Here is an 8189-nt window from a genome sequence, read left to right as displayed (position 1 = left end):
GCAAGTTATCGCAAACGCTTGATTGCAGTTGTTGCTGCTAAGGGTGGCCCAACCAGTTATTAGGTTTAGGGGCAAACACTTTTTCACACAGGGCAATGTAGTTTTGGATTGTGTTTTCCCTTAATAATAAAAACCTTCATTTAAAAACTGCATGTTGTGTTCACTTGTTATCTTTTACTAATATTTAAATTTGTTTGATGATCTGAAACATTAAAGTGTGAAAAACATGCAAAAAAATAAGAAATCAGGAAGGGGGCCAACACTTTTTCACACCACTGTATATTTTCAGCCTTCACAAAATGATTTGATTATACTTTCTGTATGAATAATAACTAATCCTTAAAACCGGAAATGGAACAAGTGGGGGAAACGGTCAGTATGTTTGTGTGTGTGTGTATGAGTTTTTTTTTATTTTAGTTTTAACATTTTGTCTTGAGTTTTAACAATGTTACAAAGTGTGCAACCTGTATTGCAAAGACAAGCCGAGTTGACAAAAGATTGAACATTTAAGCAATGTGTTTATAAAGGTGCTGAGGTCGACCTTGGGTCCAGGTATTAGAAATGACAATGATGTGTTGAGCGAGACGCCTTAGAGGTCAGTTGCTGCGAAGAAGTGCAACCTAGTAAAGAATACAACGCCAACGTAATGACGAAAAACACTATTCATTCTCTTTCATGTTACACAGCATTGGTTAATTTATGCCACCAAACACTGTATGTTTGAATCTTGTATTAAAAAGTGTTCTCACCAGGAATGTGTGTGGGTTCTTTGATAATTTGAGAGTTTTGCGCGAACTGACTGCGATCCGTCCACCGCCGTGCATTAGGTGTTGATGCATATTATACTGCATGTAAAAGTCTAATAACAATAATGTCCATAATTAGCTAGTTAAAGAATGTTCCTGGTTCAAACTAAGATATATGAACTGTTGATTAACACTGAAAATAATTTCACTTAAGTTTAAAACTAACAAAAATGTACAGTACTTACAGTAGTAAGTTTCAAAGCATAAATGTTCAGTGATTTTATTTATTTTTGTTTTACTAGAAATTGTGGGGTTAGCACCTTTTCAGTTGTCCTTTTACGATTGAATCTTTTTCTATGCACATGCTGCTTTTTTCAAAGAAGCAAAGTTCTTTATTATTATTAATATTAGTATTGTTATTGCATTTGTTGTTGTTACACTAAATCTCACTGCATTTTGTTGACAAAAAAGCGGTTATTATAAACTATTTTGCTTAAGCAAATTGATCTTCTATAAAGGATTGTTTATATTATTATTAGTTATAGTAGTAGTATACACACAATTTTTTTTTTATGAACATGATTCCTCAACTTTCGTACTAAAATTATACATTCATCATAAAATGTAAAAGCCTATATCTACAGTAAAAGAGTAGAAAAAAATATAAAGTGTATAACTTCAGTTGTGAGGTTCCTGGTCGCCGTGATTTTGACAAGTAAAACATGTTCCTGGATCAACATATTTTGTTTATCCTGGATGAACATTACTGTCCAAAAATATAGACTAAACCCAATCCCTACACCTAAATCTAACCCTACCCATAATTTATTGCTAAAATCAGTGTGAAATGATCGCTTATTAACAAGGGTGTAGAAGCACCTAACCCTGATCGTAAGCCTAAAACTGACATTTCCTGAAAAGTTACACCTCAATTCTGATTGGTTAATTGGAATGTTGTTCCAGGATCAACAAGGATGTTGATCCAGGAACATGTACTTGGTAAAATGATTTTAGCAAATGGCTGCAATATAACAAAGAGTGAAAAATTTAAGGGGGTCTGAATACTTTCCGTACCCACTGTATATATATATATAAATGTAAGTATTTACAACATTTGTCAAAGGATCCTCCTCAGTAAGACCCCTCATTACCATCAAAGAATGTGAACCCTCCAGCAAGTGACCTTTTGGTAAGAGCATCCTTCATAAAACCCTTTCGCTTTTGAGGATCTGAAGCGGCCTTTAAAACCCCCTGACAGCTGGAGATCAAGAATAGAGGCCACTTTTTTATTTTAATTTACTGCTCGTCTATCACAAACGAGATTCATCTGTTCTTTAAGATGAATTATACACGCCATACCTGTTACGTTCCCTTTGTCTTAATTTAGAATAAGGAACCAAGTAGACAGGTTGTCTCTCTTGTCAGACAAATTGAGAAGGCAAAGATGAAAGACGGTAGATCTGTTTCCATCACGAGTCTAGCGCTTGATGAATGTGTCTTTATCTGTTTTCTTTCGCAACCTTGTAGGAGAAACTTTACAGATCCCGGACGAGCCCCCATTTCAAATACTTACACATTATTTTCAAGAAAAACAGGATTCACATCAATACCACTGTGTTGATGAAGCTTTGCTAGAAATGTGTGTCCTTCACCATTGATGGTGTTTAAAAACATGAACTAACACTTCTAGTCATTGTTTTTCTAAATGATTCTTTAGAATGCTTAAAATGATCCTTTCAGTAATTGTGAGCATTCAATGTTCCCCCGATTCTCCAAACTGTTCAGATCACCTTAAGTACAATGGTTTTTCATCTCCGCGTGAGATGTGACTTTAAGTCCTTGAAGTTTCTAATAGGATGCAATGTTGCAGTTTACAGATTGTAGTTTTAGTGAAGGCTACATATGAAGATTAAAGAAGATTTGCCTCTGAGGACGCCTCCTCTTAAAACGTACAGATGGTTGTGTCTCCAAACTCTTGTGTTTACTTAAACATGGGCATTAGGATAGATGAGCCTCTTATGCTCTTCAGATACTGCAATGATACCCTACAAAACACAAACTGGAGATAGTTGGGTTTTGTTTCACAGCAGTGTTTAAGTTCTTTATTTGTGCTATTGAGTTTAAAATGAACACATCAAACTTGCTATATCTGGGGGCTTCACGTTATTTTGGGGGTATTACTGTGGTAAATTTGGTATTTAATTTTTTTTTTTTTTTGTGGTTTGGTTGCGCCTCCTCAGATCTCTTAAAATGTATCAAGAATATGGCTGGGTTATATTTCACTCCAAAATCTGAAGAAAACAAATATATTGTGCTTAATGAAAATGAAGCCTTGATGAGCAATAAGATTTGCATGACATTAAGCACTTTTGGCCCTAATTATCATTACCGTAATGAAAAAAACTTAAACATAATTATTTTATCATCATCGCAGTAGTTGCACTGCTGCTTTATGCAGATTTATGTATAAAACAACAAAGGTTTGTATAAAAAATTACATTCAAAAGTAAAAGAAAATGTCTGGACACATTATGGTAATTACAATTTTGTGGAAAAAATTGCCATGAAAATAATGGTCCTGAAAGAGACTTCCTTTTTTTATGAAGAATATAGTTAATTTACTTATCATTATTTATTTTATAAAATGTGTTTTGGGGTGAAAATAGCCTGAAAGCTTCACCAATTACCAAAACATAATACCAAAATTACTCCAGTTTTTCATCATCTATGAGTACTCCTTGCATCGATCATTGGTGAACAAATAAGAAAAAGTTTTTAGCTCAAGAAATCCGTGATTGTTTTCCCGAAGTGAGACACTTCCCATTTTAAAACCAGACAAAAAAATGTAGAACATAGTAACAAATGCAGAAACAATGATTGTTTTTCCTCCCATTGTTCTGTCCTCTTCATTTAAGAATATTCAGGCACCACACGGTAGACAGTGGCAATTCATCATCTCATATGCGTTTGATGCAGCATCGAAAAGCGTGTGGCTGCGAACATCAAGCACAGCATCTTAGGACTCCACGTGGCAATGCAGCCAGGATTTATTCCCAAGATCTGCTCACAACGTGCTGAAAATCTGGACTGGAGTTCCGTTGGGTCTCAGTTCGACTGAGTGCATCAGCAATACTGTATATATAATGTAGGAGAAGAGGAAGAGTTTTACTTTACTGTGGAAAAAATGTGATGGCTGTGCAAGCCTTTATTAATAAATTACTGAGGTAGAATGCTATTCCCCACCTGTGCTCTTAAAGTCCTATGATAATACCAGGGTATTTTGACTGAATTATAGAATTTTGTAGATGTACCACTGTATATGTATATGTAAAACCATGATTTTTGACATTACCATGTTTTATTTTATTTTTTTATTGTGATATACATAGTGGTATAATTCTTAGAAGTATACCTTGTAAAAACTGTAGTATAATTTAGTACTATGGTATTAAAGTGAAAAACGTGACGTGACATGTGGTCAAGTATGGTGACCCATACTCGGAATTAGTGCTCTGCATTTATCCCATCCTAAGTGCACACACACCGTGAACACACACCCAGAGCAGTGGGCAGCCAGTTTTTGCTGCGGCACCTGGGGAGCAGTTGGGGGTTCGGTGCCTTGCTCAAAGGCACCTCAGTCGTGGTATTGAAGGTGGAAGAGAGCACTGTACATTCACTCCCCCACCAACAATCCCTGCCGGTACGAGACTCGAACCCGCAACCTTCAGGTTACAAGTCCGACTCTCAAACCATTAGGATACGACTTCCCTATTATCATTCTTTTGGATTAACTGAACCATTATCATGATTTTTGTTCAAGTACCATGGTCAAGTAAGACCATTGCATAATACCAGGCAACTTAATGCATTGTTTTTCCCTCAGGTTGTTTTTTTTTAAGAAGTACCATGGTAATATCATGATATTTGTTAATGTACTATGCAAAATCAATTACCATAATATATACCAAAAGTACAAGATAGCACCATGCTATTTGGACATAAAGTACCATTTTTCTATATATATATGTGAAGTACCATTTAAAAATTATGGTATATGAATGTTTTAATCATTTGGTAAAATGGACTTCTATGATATCCTTATATCTTTGAATTGTCATCATATGTATTGCCACTGCAGTATTATTTTTTTAAGGACCGTGGTAATTCCAAGGTATTTGTTGATGTACCATGTAAAATCATTTATTTCAATAATATATAAAGGTACATGGTATCACCATGCCTTTTAGAGTACTGTAATGAACTTTGTGAAGTATCAATGAACTCCTATGATATCGTCATGTAGTCTCATTCGTCCTCAGTAACCCAGGTGCCCCCTCTCGTTGCGCCGTTCCAGGAATGATGAAGTACTGGGCCTCAAGAGCTCCACGCAGGCTGTTGGCACAATCTATTATGCATGATGAGATTTGGCCTCTCTCGATCTCCCTCCCTCCCTTCCTCTCTTGTTGGCCAGCTAGCTAGAACTCATTACTTTGTACTTGTTGAGCGGAAGCCGTTATTTCAGGCCCATTAGTTAGCCATAAGGGATTGTTATGTGACCACAGATGCACATTTGCTACATGCTAGCCTGGAATAATTTTTTTTATCTTCAGAAGCAAATGGAAGTTTGGGGCAAAGTGCCCCGTTTTGTGACTAGCTTGTGCGTCCATGTGTGCATGGCGAGTGATTGAAATCTGCTTATATCCAAGAAATTTTATGCAAATACTGAAATGGCAAAATGAAAACTTAAAGGGATCGTTAACCCCTCATTATAAAGTCATTATTTACCACTTGACCCTCATGTTGCTCCAAACCGATTTGATGTTATTTTTGTTCAATAGAAAACAAAAGAGGAATTGATCTTCATTTGTAAGATTGTTTTTAATTAACTGTGATTTAAAACAAAAGAAATAGAAAAGAAATATATCTAAATTCATAAATGTGTTTATTTTTTAAAGTAAAGTTTAAATATTTTTAAGAATATTTTTCAAAACATTCTAATACTTTTATTTTGGAAATGAATTAATGAATCATAATTTAAAATAAAAATATCTAAATTGAGAATTTTCTAGAACTAAATTAATAAAAATCAATTGGAATAAATTTGTCATTCTACCTAGCTTTTTATTATTATTTTTACAGAAATAACATTGTATGAATTTATCAGCAATTTGCCTTTCTTTTCTGAGACACATGGTCAAGCTAAACGCAATTGCTTTAAGAAATTACGGGGACAAAAGAGTCAATCCATTTTCTGTCATTGTGCCACTAATCAAAATAGTCTAGCAAATCCAGCTTCAAATCGGCTTCAGTCTTTATTGTGGATTTCATAGAAAACCTCTCTTGCTGGTTGGAATGGTAACGTCAATCTTGTCAGTGGTGGGCAGAATTAATGCAGGCCTGATAAATGCATGATGGCCCTTCAGTGTGTGATCACTGCTGTTAATGCCAGCTTTCTTGCTGGGACTGCTTGATGCATATTATTGGATCATTGCAGCAGCGGACTTGATGACACTTCAGCAATCTTTTTCATTACCAGGTCACATAAATCCTTATGTCCTCTTGTCACTCTCTCATAAAGCCCTCTAAATGTTATTTCCTCTCTAATGAGCTCTTTAGTGTGAATATAGAGTTTTGGGGATTTTCGTGTAGTGGCGATTGAGACGGAAATTAGCATAAGTGGGATATGAGAAAGTGGAAAGAAAGAAAATGACAGAAATAATCAGCGTAACAGTATATGTTAACTTCTGATGTTGCTCATCATCCACTAAATTTGTGCTGTTGGCAAAATAAACATGCTAAGCATATGATCACACAAAAGTGAATTTAAATGGGCAAATCAAGTGGCAAGAAAGCACACACTATGTAAGCTGGCTGTTGTCCTTATATATACTTGAAGTGATTATCTGAAAGCTAACTCAAAATTTACTGATAAAGTCTCACAAAGAAAGCATAAATAGGGTAACAAGCAAAGGTCCTAGTACTGAGCCTTGTGGCACTCCAAACTGAACTTGTGTTTGATATGTGGTTACTAAGAGCAAAACAGTTCTGTGAGAGAGAAGCAAGATGTCAATATGAATATATTTATATACATATGTACACATCAATATTTTTTTTCACATTGCAGTACTGAGAATTTGAGGGAAAATATTATTTAGTTTTATTAATATTGAAATATAGAAAATTGTAATGCTACAAAAGTATAAGTATACGTTCTATTGCATACTTTCTTTTCTCTAATGTGTTTTTATGTAGAATAGCGTGTTGTTAAGTTAATGAAAATGAAAACTAGTCAAACTAGTGAAATTAACATATAGATAGTTTCTTGACTTATTTTTTGAGATTCACTCGGTTTTTACACTATCATTACATGGATTTGTTCAGCATACAAATGGCTCAACTATTGTATATGGTAACTCCACATAGAGTCAATTAGAAATTGAACACACTATATCTGACTGTCAAAAATGCATTTCTCAACATGTGCATACTTGTTAACGCTGTACACATCTGCAAGTTGTTTGTAGCACTACGTATTATTAAATATCTAATTGTCAGCAGTGATGATGTATTGTTTTCTCTCACTCTTGTCGCCATACAAGAATGATCAACTTCCACATCCTCTCTAGAGTGCAATAAAAGAAAAACTCTAATTCCACATCATCTTTTACGACTTTATTATCCGAGCTATTGATTCAATTCATGTGAAATGGGGTGCCGAAATCTTACATTTTCACCATATGCTGGTAGCAAGCCTTCTGAACGATACGTGCTTGAATTACGACTGATAATGGATGGCTTGACATTTTGTTTTTCTAATGAAATCCTCCAAGCCTAATTTTGCTCTTTCGCTGATGAAAACATGAGCCATTATAGCGTGATTTGCAGTATAATCATTTGGGAGCTATTTCTGCAATGTTTTTTTTTTCCAGGTAAGGCATAATGGGATGTTTGTTTGTCAGTGATCGATGCACGTGTAACTGATTTGCGGTGTGTTGTGGGATGGGCTGCCAGATGGATTGTGGGACTGTAAAATCACAAGTGGTTTCACTATCAAACAAACGCTGATGTAATTAGACAAATGGACTACAGAACACAACAAAATCGTTCTGCTGCATATTGCTGCAATCCCCAATGACTTCAGGGATGTTCCTACGTGCAAGTTTGCAATTACATCTTGGCTGAATGCATTGGGAAACTTTATATTCCTTTCACAATTTCATCTTTTTTTTCTACCTGACAGCTTTTTAGCATGTATTAGCATGTGTAAATAAAATCTTATCTGTTTATTTGATCAATTTCAAGCTGCCACAGAGAATTGTGGGAAATGTAGTTTTGCCACACAAGTCCATCACCTCATAAATTTTTTAAAACAATTTTACCACCATTCTTCATTGATTAAAACTTAACATTGCAAAAAATATGTACATTATAAATAATATATAT

Source organism: Sinocyclocheilus grahami, unplaced genomic scaffold (assembly GCF_001515645.1).
Source record: "Sinocyclocheilus grahami isolate Dianchi unplaced genomic scaffold, SAMN03320097.WGS_v1.1 scaffold159.1, whole genome shotgun sequence".
In the NCBI taxonomy this organism is placed as follows: Eukaryota; Metazoa; Chordata; class Actinopteri; order Cypriniformes; family Cyprinidae; genus Sinocyclocheilus; species Sinocyclocheilus grahami.
Note: the sequence above shows the minus strand (reverse complement) of the source record.